This window comes from Macrotis lagotis, chromosome 1 (assembly GCF_037893015.1).
Source record: "Macrotis lagotis isolate mMagLag1 chromosome 1, bilby.v1.9.chrom.fasta, whole genome shotgun sequence".
NCBI classification, from domain to species: domain Eukaryota; kingdom Metazoa; phylum Chordata; class Mammalia; order Peramelemorphia; family Peramelidae; genus Macrotis; species Macrotis lagotis.
Genome location: NC_133658.1, coordinates 2,945,088 through 2,967,516, shown reverse-complemented (window position 1 = coordinate 2,967,516; position 22,429 = coordinate 2,945,088). Strand labels below are relative to the sequence as shown.

The window sequence follows — 22,429 nt, the reverse complement described above, 5'->3', positions numbered from 1 at the left end:
GCTTACAAGGAAACACTATGACCAACAAAAAAGGTGGGTGGTTTTCTGATCGGAGCTGGGGAGATCGGGAGAGACGAGCCCACCATCTACTCTGGTGGGAAACTTGGCCAGGCAGAAGGCACAGGGTCTCCACTGGATTTTCTTCCACCCTCTGTGGCTGATACAGACAGAACAAAAATGGCTAATGGGGCCACACAGGTTGAGAGAAAGGAGAAGTCACCATGGCAAATCAAAGCATATCCCTGAGGACTTAAAAGGAATGCCAGGTGAGTCCTGTCAGCAACCTTGCAAAGACAAGGAGAACAGGAGAGATCCTGGCAGGACTACAGAAGAGCAAACAATGCCCCAATTTTCAAAAACAGCATGAAAATGGGAGTCAGCAAACCTGAGGTCAGTAAACAAGTTAAGAGTCCCATATACAGGTACACTTAGTGAAAATCCAGAAAAGGGAGGACTATGTTAGGGGATCCATCAAAAGCTTCTAAAGTATCCAGTGGACTGTGGGTTCTCCCCAGTTCTACTGGCTGACCACTTGTTGAGATTAATGGAGAATGGATTCTGCCCTGCTAATTGGATAGGTCCCTGCCCCCCCCTTTGGCACTCAAGATTGTGACTTGATAATCTTCCCAAAGAGAACAAATAGCTGAATCCATATAATATGTAACAAACACAAGGTCAGCCAATTAATACAAGCATTAGTGGATGAAGTATAAATAACAGTGATTTCACAGTGGTTGCTTCTGGGCCCTTCCTAGAACTATATAACCATTTGTGGTGATTAGAATGACGGAGGGAAAGGGGTGGCTAGGTGGCTCTGTGGATAGAGCACTGGCCCTGGAGTCAGGAGTACCTGAGTTCAAATCCAACCTCAGACACTAATTACCTAGTTGTGTGGCCTTGGGCAAGCCACTTAACCCTATTGCCTTACAAAACCTAAAAAAAACCCCTAAAAAAAAAGAATGATGGAGGGGAAATTATCCTGTTTTTCCAAACAGGATTAGAATTCAAATGGAAGATAAATGGGGGTTAAAAAAAAGGAGCTAGGAAAGAAAAGATCTGAAGCTAAGCTCATTCACTGACTAGTACAAGCACCTTTATTGAGGTATGATGATGTTGATGTCTGCTCTTTCATTCTTGAAGACCATGACATCAGGAGGTGATGCCATGAGTACATGAATTGGAACTGGGAAGAGAGGGGGATGGGAGGCAGAACCATGCTAAGTCACCAGCCTCACTTTCTCCTCCGGAGCCATCTGGGTCCAGTGGGTAGATGTGGATCAGGATGCCTAGAGATGACCCTGGGTGCCAGATAGTCATGGTTACCCCATGATCATTTAGGTTCATGAATGGCATTCACCCTCCCAATCTTTCTACTAAACCACATGCCTCAAACTATCCAACTATTCTGCTCCAGACCTCTGCCAAGACCATTCCATGCACATAATAGGTCTTGGGTGCACATCCTGGCAAATACACAAAGGTTACAAATAATAATAATAATGACATTAATTCCAAGCATTTGTAGCAGAGAAAAACCTCCCAAAGGTTCCAAGGTGGCAATCACCATCACGTGGGAAAAAGGAATTGGCCACAATCTTGTATGGTTTTCTCTGAACTACCACTATATTTACCAGGCTGCACCAAAGGGTTGTGGTTATGCAAAGTCCACAAAATGAAGTGATGACCTGGAACTCCCAGGCCTTAACGCCTACAAAATAAAGACCTACTATAAAGTCTAACATGAAGTTAATACAATTAGGCTCCATATCTAATGAGGCTCCAAAACTTTTGGAAAAAATTGTCTAAGTAGAAAACAATTTTGCAAAATCCCTGTCTTTTTCCCCTCTTCCTAGATTATCAGCCATGGCAGGGTGTCCTTGAGAGGAATGGAGTTAGAAAAAGCAACCAAACTTACTATGAAGTCACATATCTCATGACCAGAAATTCTCACCACCAACACACAAGTGGACTGCATCATTATAAGATGAGACAGACAGGATGAGAGTGATGTTGATGTAGGGTGTAGAGTGCTGGACTGATCAAAGACTCATCTTCTCCACACAAACCATCTGCATTCAACAAAAGCACCAGCACCAAGAGAAGACCACTACCAAAAAACTTTTCTCCAAGTGGGAACGATCTGTTGCTACCTTGGGAAAACAGTGGCAACAGTGGAGCACAAAAGGAGGGGGCAGTTTTCAGAGATCTGGGTTGCAGCACTGCATTTGCTCATCTGAGTCAGAAGTCAAACATCAAGATTGATCTGTCAGAAAATGCTGAAGGAAAAACAAGAACTCCACAGGGTTCACCAGCAGGATAATTCAACCATTTCTAAGAAGGCAAGACAAAGTTTAACTCAAGAGCAAGCAAAGGTTAGAAAGATTCGGGATTCTTTCTTGTACAAGGGCAGGTGAGATTCAATTTTACACTGATACAACTGTATACACACAACTTTACCAGACTGTTCACCCCACCCCAGGAGGAAGGAGGAAAATGAGGATGGGGGAAAAAATGTGGAACTCAAACTTGCAAATGGATGAATCTTGAAAACCACCTTTGCCTTGTAAGTGGAAAAATAAAATTTCAATCAAAAAAAAAAGTTTTATGCTGATAACAAGCCAAAACCCTTCTATGATGTTCTGAAGGCCATTTACGAGCCAAAGACTTTTGGTGCATCCCAATACTCAGTTCTGATAGAGCTACACTGAGCAACGATAAAGACAAGATCCTAGAGAGCCAGGCTAAACACTTTAACAATGTTCTCAAAAGAATGTCATCAATCTATGCTGAAGCCACTGACCTTTTACCTCAGACTGAAGTAAATCTCTCTAAACTTCCAACTGAAGAGGTTTTGAATGCCATTAGGTTCCTCTCAGGTGACAAAGCACCTGGTATTGGATTCTTCTCCAGCTGAGATTTACAAGGGGGGGGCGTTGCTCAAATAGAAGCTGACAGAATTATAATCTTCCAGGTAATTTGTCAAGAAGAGGTTATCCAGGAGGCTAGGTGGCGCAGTGGATAGAGTACGGGCCCTGGAGTCAGGAGGACCTGAGTTCAAATGCAGCCTCAGATACTTAATAATTACCTAGCTGTATGGCCTTGGGCAAGTCACTTAACCCCATTGCCTTGCAAAAAAAGAGGTTATCCTCCAAGACATGAAGGATACCTCTATCGTCCATTTACATATACAAAAATTGTCCTGTGACAATTGGGGCAAAGGGGAGGTACCTCTCTCTTAATTATTGCTGGAAAGATTGCAATCCTTCACCATCAGTTGATCCTTCACCTGGAAGACAATCATCTCCCTGACAGCCAGGGTGGCTTCAGAAAAGATCAAGGATCAACAAGGTGTTTTGCTGCCTGACACCTCCAGGAAAAATGGGAGGAGCACCTGTCACAGTCTGTTCACAACATCAGTAGATCTGGCTGAAGTCTTTGATAGAGTCAGTGGTGAGGACCTGTGGAAGATTCTAGCAAAAGCTGTCTTGGAGGTCAACTTCACACCAGAGTCCTCGCCCAGGATCTGGATAAAGGACGATGCTCTCAAGCTTTCCCAGTCACCAAGGGAGTGAAGCAGGCCTGCCTGCTACCAGATGCCTTCAACAAAGACCAAACGACAGAAAGGTCGGCTGCCTTGAAAAGGTTTCAAGCAGAGACTCAAGTAGAGGGAGAGCAGGGTGTGACTTTTTGTTCACAGTGCACATAACGCCAAGATGCAAGAGGATGGATCGATTCTCTACCACTTGTGCTAGGTTGGCCAGCCAGCATAGAACTATCAGATACAGCCAAGAGAACTTTCTGAATGGGGAGGGGAAGTTCCCTGACCTTGACACACATTGTCAGAGCTAGCACAGGAGAATAAGGGAGAGTTTAAAAGGAAGTCTTAGTTAGACTGACTACCTAATGGAAGGTCTTCAGAGCCATGGTGCTGCCCTCATGGCTGGATGTCTGTGGCACCCGGGCAGTCTCCCAGCGCCATGCCAGGAAACTGGACTGCTTCCATCTGAAGGGTCTTAAGAAGACCCCAAGGACCTTTCTCAGCTAAACTGCCAAATCTTCCAACTCTACCACAGAGTACCACTCCCATAGTCCATGTTGTTCAAATGATAAATGATGTTTGCCTAAAAGACAATTTTATGGAGAACTCCCACAAGGCAAGCATTCACGTCTAGGTCAGAAGAAGCAATGCGAAGACACTCTCAAAGGTCTCTGAAGAACCTGCATTCGCCCAAGAGACGTGAAGATCTTCCCATAGGACGGCCCATCATGGTATGCCAGCACGCATTCTTTGGGCAAGATACAACTGCAGTTACTCAAAATTAAAAAGAAACAAGAAACATCACATTGCAAAACTTCATGACTATTTCTGAACCTGACCTGTGATAGAGACTTCCAAGCTCATACTGCTATGATTGGCAATCTCCCTTGACCGCGACATAGTGATGGCACTTCAGTCCTCTCTGAGCAAAAAGGACAAACACCACCGCCAGATGCTCCACACAGAGGTCAGGAGAACAGTGAAGGAAAGGTTCTCATCCAAATTCCCAACCTCCTCCCTCTCCTCCCAAGCTCACCACCCTCCAGATAAAATCAAAGTTCAGCTAGTTTTCAGTCACAGGGCTGCATGGAGAAGAACCATGAGGGAGAGACAAAGAACCCCTGCTGCAATCTTTCCTGGGCTCCATCCTTTGCAAAGAACACGACCAATCCAAAGAGTAGAGAGGGAGAGGTCACCCAAGACAAGCATCAAGACCTTACCACAGCTCAAGTTTCTTTAGAACTTCAAGTGTCTCAAAGGGCTTTACATTTATCTCACTTGATCTTCATAACAATTCAATGAGATGAGATTCTGATTACCCTCAATTCGAGGTAGCTGGATGACACATTGTTTGGGACATTAGTCCTCGAGTCAGGAGAAACAGCTGGAATGTAGTCAGCCCAGTGATCCTAGTCAAGTTACTTAATCTCTGGTTGCCTCAGTTTCCACATGTTACATGGTGGTAATAATAATAATAAATAATAATAATAATAATAATAATAATCGCTCAGACTTCCCAGGAACACGAGGACCAAATAGATTATTTGTAAAGCATTTTGCCAATCTTAAAGCACTATCTACATGCTGTCTATTATTTAAACTATCATTTAAGGTGGGGACTGAGATTCAGGTTTTAGTAATTAGCTGTGGCTAGAGAGATCTGCCTTAGGATACAAATCCAAGGCTTCTGACCCAAAAGTCGAAAATCTGCAATGTCACACCAAAGAGGAGATGAAAAAGATGTGATGTTAAATAGGGAAAAAAGATTTGGGGGGAAGATGGCAAAAGTTCATTGGGAAAGGAAAAATACCCCAAACAAATCCAATAAGTTAAAATCTAAGAGGAGTAAATGTCTTATACCTTAAAGACAGTCAAGTGTTCCATCTGAAAAAGAGGTTAGTATCTTAAAAGGAGTTAATAAAATGACTTTGGCAAAGCCAAGTGGAGCAGAGTTCCTGGGGTAACACTTGCTGTGTTATGTCTTGTTCAGTCACACTAGGAGCACTGGGTTTGTCCTGGATGGTCAGGAAAAGTATCTGAAGGGGAGTGAGCAAAATGTGACCCCCCCATAAGGATCACTTGAATGAGGGGAGATATTTTGCCTAGACAAGAACAAGGTAGTACAGCAGAACCGTCTTTCAAGATTTGAAAGGCTTAGGTGTCAGAGATTAAAATTTTCTTGCTTGCCCCCAGAGGGCAGAAGTAGGAACAAAGAGCAGTTAGCAAAGTTCAGCCTCTTGTCAAGCCTGAGATCTGTGTCCCCCAATGGTCGAGGCTGACTTTGGAGGTGAGGGGCTCTCCCACACTATGTCTTTGCAGAGACTAGAGATCAGTTGTCTCCTCTGTATGGTAGTTCTTTCTGAGTCTGGCCTAGGAAGCCATCAAATTCCCTTTCAACACTAAATTTTGCAATTTCTGTCCTAATTCTTTGACTTTACTTCTTAAAAATATAAACATCAAGGGGCAGCTAGGTGGTGCAGAGGATAGACCACTGGCCCTGGAGTCAGGAGGACCTGAGTTCAAATCTGGCCTCAGACACTTAATAATTAGCTGTGTGGCCTTGCAAAAGAACTAAGGTAATCTGCCTGAAAACATAATGAAAAGTGGAAAATATCTATTAAAAACTTTAATGTACAGTTTGTGTGCTGCCAACGGGGAGGGGAAAAGGAAGAGTGGTAGAAAAATGTGTAACTTATAAATATGCAAGTGGATAAATGTTGGAAAATGGTCATTAGTATGTAAGTAGAAACATAAAATATCAATCAAGTTTCAAAAAAAAGATTAGGTCTTTAACAAGTCCTCTGGGTCTCATTTTGATAAAGCACCAAGTGACAAAGGATTCCATTTGGAGCTGTCAATGAACATGCATTCTCCCTAAAGCACCACCCTGTGCTCATTCTAACTATCCCGAAAGATGAGCTCAGATTGCTGCCGCCCTGGCAAAAGAGCAGAGAAAACTGTTCTGCCATCTATCTCCCTTAGCCAAAGTGGATCACTTGGCACTGTGTTCTCAGCAAACACCTTTAAACGATTAAGGAAGACCAACTAGAGTCACTCTCTGCTGCCTCAAGGTTTCCTTAACAAAAAACTGGATCACTAAAACTTCAGTGTTGTCCTTTTTTGTTTAAGGAAGGAGGGAAGGAAGAAAGGAGGGAAGAAGGGATTCAGTGCCTACTCTTTGCCAAGTCCTGAGGTAAACCCTTGAGAAACAGTCTCACCACAACCCTGGAAGTAGGTGCTATGATCTGAATTTTACAGATAAGGAAACTGAGGCAGGCAGAAGTGAAGTGCCAAGTCTAGGTCCCCCAGTGAAGAAGTCCATGGAGCCAGATTTGAACTTCTGCCTTCTTGACTCTAAGCCACTGAGCCCCCCAGCTGCGAATGGTGCCAATCAAGTGACTCCAATGTCCATAGATTCCCCATTCTTGGCCAAAATACTGCCTCTAGCAGCCCTTTTTTGTGATAGGTAAGACTCTGAAAACAGAATGGAAGCCCACTGATTGAAGAATGGCCAAACAGATTGTGATGCCTGAATGGAATGAAGAGAAGCACGAAGAGAACCAAGAGAACAGACTCAAAGACTACAATAATAGGAAAGGGAGAAAACCATCCCATATCAAAAGTGAATGCTGCAAAATCACAAAGAAACCCATCAAAAAACATTTATTAAGTCCCTTCTATGGGCCAAGCCCTGTCAACCAAGGACTGGGAATAGAGAACAATTGGGAAAAGAAACAGCCCCTTGCCTTGAGGAGCTCTCAATCAAGGGGGAAGACAACCTGCAAACCAAACTACACCCATCTAAGCAGGACCAGCCCTGGAACAAGAGGGGGAAAGTCAGAAGTAAGAGTGGAAGGTGAGTCTTCTAAGGAGGATGGATATAACTGAGAGGTCCAGGAGAGAGCCAGGACACCCATTGTCACTGGACATGTCAGGGAATAAAGAAGGTGGTCAGGATGAAGGGCACTGAATACCATAGAGCATTTTGTACTAGTTCCTAAAGGGAGGGCAGGGAGCCATGAGAGTAGAAGGAATAGGGAATGACAAGGTCAGATCAGTGCACTTGAAGAAAATCACTTTGGTGGTCATGATGACCATGGTGCTGATTTTTGTCCTTCATTCTCTGAGAGGATCATGGCATAAAGGAGGTGATGCCATGACAAGCAAATGTCTTAGATTGGAGTGAGGGGAGCTGTGCTAAGACCCCAGCCTCACTTTCTCCTGAGTCCACTGGCCAGATATGAATCAGAATGACTGGTGTTAGCCCCAGATGCGAGGTAGGCAGGGTAAAATGACTTGACCAAGATCACACAGCTAACGAGCATCGAGCATCTATGAGCTTGGATTGGAACTCTGGTCCTCCTGCCTCCAGGGCTAGTGCTCTATCCACTTGAGTGGCAGTGGTCGAAGGGAGGAAGGAATGCAGAGGGGAGAGGCTTGAGGCAGGCCTAAGGTGATGAGGGCCTGCCCCTGACTGGGGGCAGGGTCAAGAAGAGAAGGGGCAGATTGGACTTGACCAGAGATGTGGCAGAGGGAAACTCAACAGGCCCCTGGCATAACAGATCTAGGGATGAAGAAGAGTAAGAGGAGTGCAGAAGACCTCTACACTAACAGTGGAAAGATCATGAGTATACCATGAGTGTATAAAGTATCCACTGGACATCTTTAGTGGGGGGGGGGGGCGAATTTTAACTCTCTTCTTGTGAGGGTTGAAAGGAGGTTGGAGATGAGAGATGAGAAGTCAGCAGAGAGACTAGGGCAAGAGAAAGGAGATGTGAGAATCATCAGCATAGAGATGGCAATTAAATCCACGGAAACTGATGAGATCACCCAAAAAAGTAGAATAGAGAGAGAAGAGGGTCCAGGTCCCTGAAGGTCACAGCTAGTTAGACAGCCTTGGGAGGATCCAGCACAGCAAAGACAGAAAAAGATGGGAAAACTGGGGAAATGGGGAAATCCTAAAGACTTAAGAGAGAAGAGGGTATCAAGGAGGAAGTGATGAACAGCGTCCTAAAAGTTGCAGAGAGGACAAGAGGAATGAGAATTGAGAAAAGGACACTGGCTTTGGTAACTGAGATCACAGATAACATTAGAGATGCTCTAGAATAGATGTCTGGGTAGAATAGCTTGGGAACCGGATTGTAAGAGGCTAAGGAGAGAAAAGTGAAGGCACCTAATGGAGGCTTGGATTATTTAGAGTGTTTAACTACAAAGGGAAGAAGGGATATAGGAGCCAAGACACTCCTCACCCCTTGCTAAAGTGGGAAGTCCTCAAATACATACTCCAGACTTTTATGTTGATCCCCCTTTTCTTCCAGCCTTTAAAAAACACTTGGCTCTCTGGGAGAAGGGATATAAGTAAATATAGAAATGAAAATTTATTTTTTTAAAAAAGAAACATTTGCTAAACTGACCTCATGTGGACTTTTGTACCAAGAACTATGATGCATAAATTCAAACACTTTTTAAAAACTGGTCACAATCACAGAATTGTGGTTCTTAGGACCATGGATTCAATTTTAAAAGCCCCTCATCAAATCATCAAACCCACCCCCCATCCATTACAAAGTATCCCTATGACAACTTCCTTAGAATTGATCCTCCAATCTTTACTGGAAGACCTCCAATGGGGGCATCCCCTCCACTTTCTCCCCCATAGCCCATTGTTTCCACTTTTCACTAGCTCTCAGCGAGAAGCTTCTACTGACAACACCCAGACCTTACTTCTGCCCTCCCTGAGCCGCTGGAAATCAGCAGTGCACTTGATCCCATCCCTTCCCATTGTTTCTTCAATCATCCCCTCTGTTGAATCGTCAACCCCTCCTCATCCTTGATTTGTTCCTATGATCTGCAAACATGCTCAAATTTCTTCCATCCTTAAAAAAACCCCACAACTCAAACACTTCTCCAGGCCTTCCCCTCCTATAATATAGCCTTTTCTTCAGCCAAATTCCTGGAAAAAATGTCTACTCTTTATTCCTCTTTTCTCATGCACTGAAATCACTGCAATCTTCTTTCTAGGCTCTTCAACTGAAGTTGTTTTTTCCAATGTTAATGGCAATGTTTTAATTACAAAATCTTAATGAAGATGACTCACAGCTTTACATATCCAGTCCTAGTCTTTTCCCTAACCTTCAGTTTGGCACTGCCCAATAGCGCTTAGTCCTGGAGCTATCACAAGTTTAAGCTCGAATTATTTCTGCTCCCCCCCTCATATTTTTCAGATGAACTGCAACTTCACATCTCCCAAAGCGGGCTCCCTCCAAGGTGATTTTTTTGAACCCAAGCAGAAATTCTTCCTCCCAACCCCTCAGAGTCGAGCACAGAACTCCCACACCTTTAGACTGCCACAAATTCCAAATAACTCTTCAAGTCTGACCATAAAACAAATTCTGAAAGCACTGTTTCCACCATGAGATCAACCAGAAGACCTTCATCAAATGAATCCCTAAAATCTATCCAAAAAAGCTACCTAAAAAACCTAATCAAGGGGCGCCTAGGTGGCACAGTGGATAGAGCACCGGCCTTGTAGTCAGGAGTACCTGGGTTCAAATCCCGTCTCAGACACTTAATAATTACCTAGCTGTGTGGCCTTGGGCAAGCCACTTAACCCTATTGCCTTGAAAAATCTAAAAAAAAAAAAAAATACCTAATCAAGTCAGGAACCTCTAGTTGAAATTCGGCCCCCAAAAGCTGTGTGACCCACTTGACCCCTTTCCACATCTGCAAAATAGGAATGAGAACATTTGTGGTCCTTCTCCCAGGACTTTAATGAGATCAAATGGCAAAGTCTTCCCAAATTTTGAAAGCTCTACTGAAATGTCAGCTATTAGTTCATCAGCATAATAAGAATCTACTTAGCCATTCATGCAGAATCCACAGCCGGGCAATCCGTTCCCCACTAGTGGCTGCAGAAACTTTTTGCCTTTTCTCTGCCTAATTTTTCAAGTATCAAAACCTTCCAGTGCAGCTCTCCATAACAGGAACTCACAGAGTACTTCCTATCTGTCAGCCAGCATGCTCAGCACACACTCCCATCTGAGGCCAAATTTGAACTCAGGCCTTCCCAAGTGGACTCACCAGCTGCCCCATGTAGGAAGGCCTAGGTCAATCTAAAATGGCAGGATAATCTTCTATGGTCTGGCTCTCCTGTGAGGGGACAGATTTCCGTCCTCTTATGTCTTAGAGTAACACAAGATAATCAAAAGTTTTGATTTACCTGTATCCCACACTGGAATTTGAGCCGTTAAAACTACCTTCCTTCATCCACAAAGATTTCTTTTCAACCAAAAGTATTAACTAAGCCTCAGAACTTGAGAGTTACTTGGACTTCCTTGCATTGAGAGCTGGACCCCTCTCCTACTCCCCAAAATGAGGCCCAGGGACCTCTCAACAGAAAGTCACAGACCCTGGAGCTCACTCAGCATACCTTTGGCACCATGGCAGAAGGGAAAGATGACCAAAGCAGCAATCACCATTTACACAAGAAAAGAAATTTATTTTACTGTATAGGAAGAATCTAAGTCAGCCCTCTGACTACAATGTATCCTGTCTCCCAGGAAATGCCTCATTCCTTTCAAAGCTCAGCTGGAGGGCCACCTGCCTCCAAGGAGGCCTCCCAAAGATGCCCTCTACCATCAGTCAAAACTATGACTTGCATATATACATATTCTTATGTCTGCAATGTCATGTCCCAAATACTTAGTATGGCATCGAGTAGAAAAAGTTAATTTACAAGTCAGGAAGCCCCAAGTTCCAAGTCTAGCCACTGATTATAAACTAGTCCCTCACCTCAGACACCATGGCTTTAACACTGTAAGATGCAGACAAGATGCCAACCTTCAGTGATACAGAATCTCAACAGACTGGGCTAATTTCATTTGTGAGATGGTCCCGACAAGGTATCTGGGGGAGGTCTCTTAATAAACACTTGCTGACTGATGATGAACAAGACAGCCCCTAAGGTCCCATTCAGATTTGTGGCAATGGTCCTAAGACCTCAAGTCTCCAAAGGGGAGCCAGGCCCTTTCAACTCCATCCTCAGACACTTAGAGCTGTGGGTCTTTGGGCACTCACTGAACCTTGGGCAGTCTTTTCATCTGCACCTACCTTCCACAGTTATCCTAAGGTTCAAACAAGATATCATTTGTAAAGAGCTTAGTACATAAAAGGAGCTTAATAAATACTGGTTTGTGTCCCTTAAGCACTTCTCACACCAAAAATGCAAAATCCAAAAAACCACTACCTTTAAATCTGACCTCTGGGATCACCAGATACACAAGCAGGCTAGCTCCTGATCGTCTACAGTGGGGAGGGTTTTCAAGTGGTCCCTCCATTTTTGCTTTATTCACTTTCCCTTCCAAGAAATGACATGATTCCAGGACACACAAGAAGAAGATGGGTCCATCTGCCACTGCCCCAGCCCTCCTCCCCAGCCAATGCCTAATCTGGGCTGCTGCAAGTGACCATTCTCACCTAAATAAATAGCCTTGTGATCAAAGGGGTCTCTAAATCCCTGTGACTAAGTTCCAAAATTTGGTAGCAAATGTCTCCCTGAGACTCTTCCAGACCTTTCAGAATCCCGTTGCCATGAATCACTTTCCAATGAGCTCTTATGGCCTCTTCAAAAAAAGTCAAGCCAACACCGGAACCCTACAGAACACTTACTAATAAAGTTTAAGTGAAAGGGAAAGGGCTTCAAACAAACTTGCGGTAAGGAAAATCGATTACCCTTTTTCACCAGTTCTCCATCTTTTCTGAAGCACAAAAAACTAACTCGGAGACTAGTACTACCACCACCACCACCACCACCACCTGGCTATAGGAATTGCTTCGGACAGAAGAGTCAGAAGAGTGGGGACAAACTCTTCCCAGGTCTCCCATAGAAACCATTACAGCTTTGTCCCTCAAATACAGCGGCCCCATTTGATGTTAGAAGTGACTGAATGAGAGGCACTGAACAACCTTCCTTCCTTCCCTTTCCAAGTTTCTGCCTTGTGACCTAAAGGAGCTCAAGGTCTGTCCCTGTTCACACTCTTCCAAATCAATGCAAACTCCAGAAAACTGAAGCTTCCATAGCTGTGAATAGCTACTCAGGCTATAGAATTCTCTACAGGGGAAGGACAGTGCCATGACTGTCCCTGTGCCCCCCCCATCTCATTTGATCATGAGTGAGGTTCAGAAAAAGGTAACAGGAAAAAGAAAACAATGAAGGCTCGAGGTGAGTCCCTTTGACAGTCTCAGTAACAGAATTCTTAATCAAAATGTTCCTAACAAGATAACAGAAATTATCAATTTCAAAAAAATTAAGACTTTTCTCTGAACAATGGGGATAGAATAAAAAACTTCAGGGGAGGGGAATGTGCTTGAAGTCTTTTGGATTTCCAAATGACTAGCACAACTATTTAGAAGCTATTTCTGGCATACATGATTAAGGGATATGAAAATTTTTCAAAAGAATTACTAACTACTGATGACCATTTAAAAACATGCCCCAACAGTTACAAGCAAATCCAATGAAAACCACCCTGTAAACAGACAAAGATGACCATAAGTGTGAGTAGTCACCATCAGAGGGGAGGGGGCACCAAAAACACAGTATCGGTAGAACTGGAAAGGGTCTAAATGGTCTGGAAATCAAGGAAATGAAGTGACTAAGCCCTCTGGCCCAAGGATGACATTTTGGGGTATGCTCCAAGGAGTCCATCTCCAACAATGGATCTCCCAATTCTGTTAGAAACACCGAGCAAAAAAACTGGAAACCAGGTGGACGTCCATTGTTTTAAAAATTCTCTAAAAACTGTCTTTAAAAAGCCCTTTAACGTTAGACATAAAATGGCATTGTGTTGAAATGCATCACAAATACAAGGAATTCAAAGAACAATGAGAGCACATCTGAGCACCGGGAAACGAACAAAGGCCCAAAGGAACCAGAGACTCAAAGGACAGAAAATTTAAGTAAAATATCACTAAAAGAAGATAGGAAACGGAGAAGCCGGCCGTCGGCCCGGAGCGGAGAGCATGGCAACGGGGGAGGCACGGGACAAGTTTCCCTCTTTACCTCCCTGGCACACCTGTCGACCCGGAGGCCCCCAGGCTTCCTCAGCCACTTCAGCGACCCCCGAGTCTGCTGCCAAGCTCAGCCCCAATGCCCAAGACGGAGGCAGAGGGCACGCGGGGAGGTCATCACGGAAAAGCACCCCTGGGAAGTTGGGGGTCTGTGTGGGGGAGTGTGCTGGTATTTCCATCCCCCCGCCCAAGTTCCTCGAGGGCAGGGTCTGTTTTGGGGGGCTCTTTTGTCTCCTTTCGGGCCAGCATAGCATGCCCTGCACTTCTGTGCCAGGCTCCGGGGGCACAAAGGCCGGCCCCCGCGTGCCAGCCGGGGTGAGGGGCCTTTAGACGGGGCCTCCGGGGGTCCGTGGGGGGCGGGGCGGACGCCCCTCCCCCTCCCGAGCCCCGGGGGCGGCGGCCTCTCACTGTCGGGCCGCCCCCGGGGGTCGCGCCCGCCCAAGGTCACGGCCCCGCACCTCCCGCCCCCCGGCCCGGCCAGGCACAAAGGCGGGCGCGGGGGGGCACAGCCGGCCCCGGCCCCCAGCCCGACCCCGAGCCCCGCAGCGCGCATGCGCGCCCGCAGCCCCGGGGGAGGCCGGCACTTACGGGGCGGCCTCCGCGGCCCGGGACTCCGACGACGGCCCGCTGGGCCCGCGGCCGCTCCTGGTCGTCGGGCGGCGGCGGCGTCTCCTCGGCGTCCTGCGGCCTCCGCCTCCGCCTCCGCCTCCGCCTCCGGCCCCGGCCCGTGCCCGCCTCCGTGTCCGCCGCCTCCGCCGCCCCCGAAGCGCCGGGGCCCGACCGTGAGACACAGGGCGCACTCACAACAACATGGCCGCCGCCGCCGCCGCCGCCGCCTCCGCCGCCGCCTCCTCCGCCGCCGCCGCCGCCGCCGCCGCCGCCTCCTCCACCGCCGCCGCCGCCGCCGCCGCCTCCCCGGCCGCGCGCTCGACGCCGAGGACGCCGACGCGCGCGCGCCCGACGGCGCCGCCGCGCGAGGCAGGCTGGGAGTGCTCAGGGCCCGGAGCCCCTGGGAGCGCGCGTGCGCCGGCCCGGGCGCCCGGCGGGGGACGCGCGCACGCACGCACGCACGCACGCACGCCCGTGCCGCCCTCCTTCCCCGCGGCCCCAGGGGACGCGTCGGGCGCGCGGGCTCTCTCCCCCGCCCCTCCCATTGGCTGGAGGCGCTGGCGGCTGCGCGCGCATCCGCGCGGGGGGAAGAACGCGAGCCGGGCCGGCGTCGGGGGCGGGGCCGAGTCCGAGTCGCCCCTCCTCCACTTCCTGCGGAGCCCCTCATTGTTCTGGGCCCGCGTGGCCCGCGGGGAGCCTGAGGCGCGAGGCCCGAGCCCCCCAGCAGCGGGCCCACCCGTGACCCCGCGACCCCCCGGGCGGCTCCTCCCCGCCCGCCCCCCACCAACCCCATCTCTCTGCTAGTGGGACCCCCAAGCCGGGGCTGTTCCGGCAAAGACCCCGAGGGGCGCGCCCTTTCTTTTGACAGACGAGGAAACTGAGGCAAGCAAGACCCCACAAGTAGGAAGCACTGGAGGGCAGATCCGAACTCGGGTCCTCCCGACTCCAGGCCTGGCATTCATCTGCTGAGTCCCGTAGCCACTGTGGGCAGAGGGCTCCGACTGCAAGCCCCGGGTCCAGCCCGCCGGGGTCCAGCCCGCCGGGGTCCAGCCCGCCCCAGGCCTCCCCGGGCTCTTCTCCGGCCGGGTCCAGCCCGCCCGGCCTCCCCGGGCTCTTCTCCGGCCGGGTCCAGCCCGCCCGGCCTCCCCGGGCTCTTCTCCGGCCGGGTCCAGCCCGCCCGGCCTCCCCGGGCTCTTCTCCGGCCGGGGTCTGCCGCTCCCCTCCGGGAAGGACGCTCCTCGGAGAGGGCCCTGTTGAAGAAGCCCCTCCCTGGGAAAGGGCACCTTCAGAGGTTTCCTCCCACCACGGTATCTGAGGCTGATGAAGTCCAGACACAGATCTGGAGCCTGGCAGGGACCAGGCAGGAGCTGAGTTCCGGTGCTGGTCCCGCCTGACCCGGTGGGTGAGCTCAGATATGACCCATCGGTGACAGTCCGGGCCTCTACCCACAGAGAAGACAGGCCAGTCCAAAACGGAGCCGGCAGCATTTGCCTTCTACGAGCTGATCCATAAGAGATCTGGAGATGATCTCATTAATGAGACCCCCAGAACAGTCCAGATTTAGGTTTCTGTTCTGGCTGTCACCCTACTGGCCACAGTTTCCACACAAAGCATTGGCTGCCAGAAGTTGAGGAATGGGCAGGAAATACTGTCCACCACAGTGGCCCTTGGTCCACCAGGCCTGGAGGTAACTAAGAGAGGACCCAGCATGACTGACCCTTTGGCCACTACTGCCTGTAGGCCTCCCTCACCATTCTGAGCTGACAGAATCAGGTCCGGACTTGATCCTTCCACCATAGGTCTTGTCTGCTCTTTGTCTCCAATAGATAACTCTATTTCCTCTCTTCTTAATGCTTTGTCATGTGGTTTCTGCCTTCGTTCTTCACCCATCTTTCTCACTCCAAAGTGACTGGTGATCTCTCAGAGGTCAAAGTCAATGACCTTTTCATTCTGCTTGATATGTCTCTCTCTCTCTGATGCTTAGCCATCCTCTTTTCCTTTGACACTCTCTTTCCTTTTAATTTTGGGGACCCCCTCCCTCTCTCCTTTCTGGTTTTCTTCCTCTCTAGATCTTCCTGTCCCTCTCTGGATCCTCCTCCAGGTCTAGCCCTCAGGGAACTTGCTTCTCTTCTCCCTCTAGACTATTCTCTCTGGTGATCTCAGTTCCCATGCTGGCCTCCAACTTCCTAGCTCCAATTGCCTTTCAGATATCTTCAACTGGACTTCAAGTAAACATCTGAAATTCAGCATGTCCCAAATTAAATTCATTGCTTCCCCCTCAAACCCTCCCTCCATCTAACCTTCCCTATAACACCTTCCCAGGCTCACAGCCTCTGAGTCATTTTCAAGTTTTCACTATCTCTCAACCACCATATTCAATCTTTTCCCAAGGCTTCTCCATTTCACCTTTGCAACATCTCTCAAATATGCAGCCTTTTGGTAAGTAGCTACTATGGCATGGGTAGGCACTTGCTAAGCTCAGAGGATACAGAAAGACACAAAAGACAGTCCCTGCCCTATACACCCAAAGCAAGCTTTATACAGGATAAATGGTTTGTTGGTTTCTTAGTAAGTTCTTGTCCATCCTTATCAAAGAAAACCAAAATGAAATCATATTAAAGACAAATTACCAACTGTGGCTGATCAGATCAAGCTCCAGATGTACCAAAGATGAGGCACAAATACTCTATGTGAACACCTGGGGTAGGTTTTCTAAACTTGGGCATCTCACATTTCCTTTGAGCTGCTTCCATTCTGCCTGGCTCATAGAACAGCACCCTCATGCTGGGCAATCCTGTACCAGTGTCTCCCAAGCTTCACAATCAACTCCAAAGTCCTTTAGAGAGACCTTCAGGGTGTCCCTGTATCACTCCTCCTAACCCCCCTGTGAGTGCTTGCTCTGTGTGAGTTCTCCATTAAATAATCTTTTTGGGGGTGGCTAGGTGGCAGTAGATAAAGCACTGGCCCTGGAGTCAGGGGTACCTGGGTTCAAATCCGGTCTCAGACACTTAATAATTACCTAGCTGTGTGGCCTTGGGCAAGCCACTTAACCCCATTTGCCTTGCAAAAAACCTAAAATAAATAAATAAATAATCTTTTTGGCAAGCAAACATCTGGCATTCCAACAGTGTGTCCAGCCCATTGTAGTTGCACTCTCTGTAGTAACTTTTGAATGTTTGGCAGTTTAGATGGAGAAAGGACCCAGTGTCTGGAATCCTCTCCTGCCAAGTGATCTTCAGAATCTTCCTGAAATAATATAAATGGAAGTGATTGAGTTTCCTGACATGGTGCTGGTAGAGTGTCCAGGTTTCACAGGCTTACAGCAATGAGGTCGGCACAACAGCCTTCAGACTGGTAGTCTAACACCTCTTCTCTCCCACATTTTTTTTCAGAGCCTCCCAAACATCTCTAGCAATGTGAGTGACCACCTCATTATCAATGTGGACCTTCCTGGAAAATACACAACCAAGGTAAGTGAATTTATCCCTAGTTTTCAGAATTTACCCATTGCTAATGCCCATGTAGATGGTGTGCTGGATGATGGAGATTATGTGATTTCTTGGTATTTGTTGTTAGACCAAAATGAGCCACAAGCATCTCAGCTTCAGAGGCTGCATTGAGGGCACCATCCTCTACAACCAGAAGATCCTGCACCAACACTCCTTCCACTTTGGTCTTGGCTTGTAGCCTTTTCAAGTTGAAGAATTTACCAGCAGTGCAGTAGTGGCTGACCTTGAGGCCATGTTCATCCTCAGTGAAGGCAAATGATAACATGACTAAAAACATCATGCTAAAAACCGTGGGAGCAAGAACAGAGCCTTGTTTCACTCCATTGGTGACTAGGAAATCTGAAGAGCATCATCCACCATCCAGAATCCAGGCAAGCACATTGTCATGGAACTGATGTACTATATGATGAATTTGTCTAGGCAACCAAATTTTGACAAAAGCCCTCATGCCTGACAATATCAAAGACCTTGGTCAAATCTACTTTGTTGTTCTCCTGGCATTTTTCCTGGAGTTGTTGGGCAGCAAACACTATAGCAATCATTCCTTGGCCCTTTCTAAAGCCACACTGGTTCTCAGGGAGGGGACCATCTTCCAGGTAAAGGCAAGAATCTTACCAGTAATGATTAAGAGAGAAACACCATGATTGTCACAGGATAGTCTATTCCTTTTACCTTTAAATGGACAGTGGAGATACCCTTGAATTCTCTGGAGGATAACTTCTCCATGTCCTATAACCTGGAAAATTTCAGTCAGCTTATTTCTTTTTTTTTTTTTTTTGCAAGGCAAATGGGGTTAAGTGGCTTGCCCAAGGCCACACAGCTAGGTAATTATTAAGTGTCTGAGACCGGATTTGAACCCAGGTACTCCTGACTCCAAGGCCGGTGCTTTATCCACTACGCCACCTAGCCGCCCCTCAGTCAGCTTATTTCATGAGCAATGGACCCCCCCACCTTGTAAATCTCAACTGGAATAGAGTAAGCACCAGGTACTTCACCACATGAAAGAAGCCTAATGGCCTTCAAAACCTCTTCAATTGGAACTTCATCTAAGAATAGACTGACTTCAACTTGAGTTAAACAGTGTGGAAGTATTCAGCCCATCTCTCCAGAATCATGTCCCTATCACTAATCAACGTGGCTCCCTTAGGATGAGTGGTTGAGATGCACCCTGTGTCTTTGGCCCATAAATAGTCTTCAGGGCATCATGTCTGCATAAAATTGGATTTCATCTGCCTTCTTACTGAGCCAAGAGTCCTGCATCTCTCTAAGCTTCACTTGTACTTTACTTTTGATGGAATTAAATGCTGCCTTCTTAGAAAGATGAACTATCCTACTGATAAACCCTGTGTGAGTTCTCGTTTTTCATTTAGTAGCTTCTATATTTTTCCATCATTTTCATCAAACCAATCTTGTATGTTTGTACACCAAATCTCTGAAAGCAATCTATTCCTTTTCTGCTTCACTGATGCTAACTGTGGCATCCAAGTTAGCAACCAACTTTTCCCTCTAGCACTCTATTCTCTTGAAATTATTTCTTCTGGTAATCATTTTGCCTTGCAACTGTTGCTTCAATTAAATGTGAATATTTAGTTTGGAGAGGATAAGTGTTTGATTAGTGCTCCAGGTCACACATTGCCTATTTCAGTCTCACATCCCATCTCTCTCTTCCTCTTACAATTACATAGTCTATTAGATACCAGCATTTGCTGCAAGGCTGCATCCAAGAAGTTTTATTTTGTTTTATTTTATTTAGGTAAATGGAAGACAGTGTTTGTCATGAAAGGTCATGAAATGCACAAGTCTTCAGTAGTAGATGACCATTGCTGTTGCTCTTTCCAAATCCATTCCTCCCCAGGACTCCCTGCCTAATAGTCTAGTAGTTCTGAGCCTACTTTAACATCAAAATCATCCCGAATTATAAGCTCATCCTCTTTTGGCCCATTGATGGTAATGGTCTCCAGGTCTTCATAAAATTTTTCTTGACTTCATCTGAGTTTGTCAGGTGGAAGCATAGGTCCTGATGATGGTCAAATGACTTCACAAGGACATCACCTACACAGGATAAATAGGAGATAATTAAGAAAGTCTAGCTGATGGGTGCAGTAGAGAGAAGGGTCTTGAATTAGGAAGACTCATCTTCCTGAGTTCTAATCCAGCCTCAGGTACTAGCTGTATAACCCTGGGCAGGTCATTTCACTCTTGTTTGCCTCGGTTTCCTGATTCTAGTATCTTTACCAAGAAAACCCAAAATGGGGTCATGAGGAATCAGATACAATTGAAAAATGACTGAACAACAACAAAGCAAACAGAAGACACTAGAATGCAGAGGATTATAAAAAATCTTCCATGTGCATCCCCTTTGATCCAGCAATACCACTACTGGTTCTATACCCTGAAGAGATTATGAAAAAGGGTAAAAACATCACTTGTACAAAAATATTCATAGCAGCCCTGTTTGTAGTGGCAAAGAACTGGAAATTAAATGAATGGCCTTCAATTGGGGAATGGCTTAACAAACTGGTATATGTATGTTATGGAACACTGTTGCTCTATCAGAAACCAGGAAGGATGGGAATTCAAGGAAGCCTGGAAGGATTTGCATGAATTGATGCTAAGTGAGATGAGCAGAACCAGAAAAACATTGTACACCCTAACAGCAACATGGGAGTGATGTTCAACCTTGATGGACTCACTCATTCCATCAGTGCAACAACCAGGGACAATTTTGGCTGTCTGCAATGGAGAATACCATCTGTATCCAGAGAAAGAATTGTGGAGTTTGAACAAAGACCAAAGACTATTACCTTCAAATTAGAAAAAAAAAATCTGTTATCTTATTATGTAATTTACTTTAGATTTTTCTCTCATCATATTCAATTGAGATCAATGTATAACATGGAAATAATGTAAAGACTAACAGAATGCTTTCGGGGGGGGAAGCAAGAATGGGGGGAAAATTGTAAAACTCAAAATAAATAAAATCTTTCTAAAAAAAAGAAATCTTTCAGTAAAAGATGAGATTTTCAATGGGGAATTAAACAAGGGAAATCTACAGTCAGAGCTGTGGAGAGAGAACATTCCTGGTGTGGCAACATCCAGAAAAATGTCAGAGGGGAGGAAGAGGGGAAAAGAGATAGAAAGATAGAGAGACCGAGAGATTCAGACAGAGAGGGGAGGAGAAAAAACGGAAAGGGGGAACAGGGGGAAGACAGAGTTTGTACTTCCTTGAAGATGGAAGAATGGAGAAACAATGATTATCCCCATTCCACTTAACTGAGAATACTTTGTTTTTGTTTTTGTTTTTTTGCAAGGCAAATTGGGTTAAGTGGCTTGCCCAAGGCCACACAGCTGGCAGAGAACACTTCTTAATCAAATCAATTAGAACTAAGTGTGAGCAAAACATAAATACCTTCTTGAATTGAAGACATTTCAGTTACCCCAGGCAGGAAGTTTTTTCCTTCTACAACCTGAAGTGGGATTGGCATCATCCATGCTCTGCTTCAGGTCTCAACTAAAATCCCTGAGACCTGAGAAAGACTTGAATTTCAAAAGACTGAGGTCTCCCACTGCATCCAGGCCATCACCAGTCATCCAGACCCATATCTGACAATTGGACCCAGATGACTCCAGGGGAAAAAGTGAGACTGGTGACTGAGTACAGCCCCCCCCCTCATTCCAATACAATTTACTTGCTTGTCATGGCATCATCTCCCTGATGTCTTGGTCCTCTTTGAGAACAAAGGACAATAACAAAATCCCACCTTCAAGCAGCTTTCCCTCTGCTAATGATCTCCAGTGTACCCTGTCTGTGATTTGTTGGTCCATAATTACTTGTGTCAGGTCTCCACCACCACACTGTGAGCCCTTCAAGGGCAGGGTCTATCTTGGGCCTTTTATTGTATCCTAAGTGTTTAGCACTGTGCTTCACATACTGAAGGTGCTTAATAAATGTTTTTTGACTGATGGAATCTTTGAGGGAAAAAAGGAGTCGTATATGGAAGATACAAAGTCACCAATGAACTTAATTCTACTTTAACCAACAGGAAATACCTCAGACTAATCTGAGAGTTGTTGCTGAGTCAGTTGCCTGTGTGCGGTCAGAGTACTATCTTGTTGAAGAAAAGATTAGAAACAGTCCGAAAGAGAGGAGAGTGATGGCAGGCAGATGCAGCAAGGCACTCCTCACCCAGGAAAACATGAGACAGATCAAAAAAGGGTCCATAATAAAGGAAAAACTCGACCCACAGACTGTGATGAATTCATCTAGAAATCCCAACCATGTCATTCAATTATAATCACTATCAAACTAAAGAATTCCTAGTCATCCTAAGCTTGACAAGGGGAGACATAATGGCAGCCAAAGGCAACACCGGAAATCAATTCTTTTGGGAAATCTTATTGGTCAAAGACCAAAAAAAATGTCCCATATACAACTATTTATTTGAAGCTATTTTTGTGGTTTTGTAGATGACCCATATAAGGGTCAGAAAGGGGAAATCAGGGTGGGTTAATATTAAGGGAATAGTGTAGAGGTTGGTAACCCAGACTAGTGGTCCCTCCCATGAAGTCAGCCCTGGAAACTTGAGTCTTCTTCCATCTAGTCTCCCTACTGGATCCTGACCGAGGAAAAGGAGGAGGAAGATGGGAAGGAGAAGGCTCTTAGGCAGGTGAGCAGAAGGTGAAACCAGTCAGAGTCCATTATTCT

The 22,429-nt window shown here is 46.4% G+C and overlaps 1 protein-coding gene and 1 long non-coding RNA gene across 5 annotated transcripts in view; one reads left to right on the top strand and one right to left on the bottom strand.

Annotated features, from left to right (window-relative positions):
• Positions 1-14,430, bottom strand: part of PUM2 (pumilio RNA binding family member 2) — a 72,901-nt gene extending 58,471 nt beyond the window's left edge. The window contains exon 1 of one of the 3 annotated variants that reach the window (XM_074194906.1): positions 14,195-14,430. The gene's annotated coding sequence lies outside the window, so the exon portion shown is untranslated. The remainder of the gene's footprint in view (positions 1-14,194) is intronic. The other 2 variants (XM_074194897.1, XM_074194913.1) reach the window with 2 other exon arrangements.
• LOC141493497 (uncharacterized) lies at positions 7,112-20,669 on the top strand. Of its 2 annotated transcripts, none has more exons than XR_012470231.1 (3): positions 7,112-7,394; positions 17,608-17,685; positions 17,792-20,669. It is a non-coding gene; the product is annotated as an uncharacterized LOC141493497 (long non-coding RNA). The 2 variants fall into 2 exon arrangements; XR_012470232.1 differs by lacking the exon at positions 7,112-7,394 and adding an exon at positions 15,246-15,902.
• Positions 20,670-22,429: the final 1,760 nt, after the last annotated feature.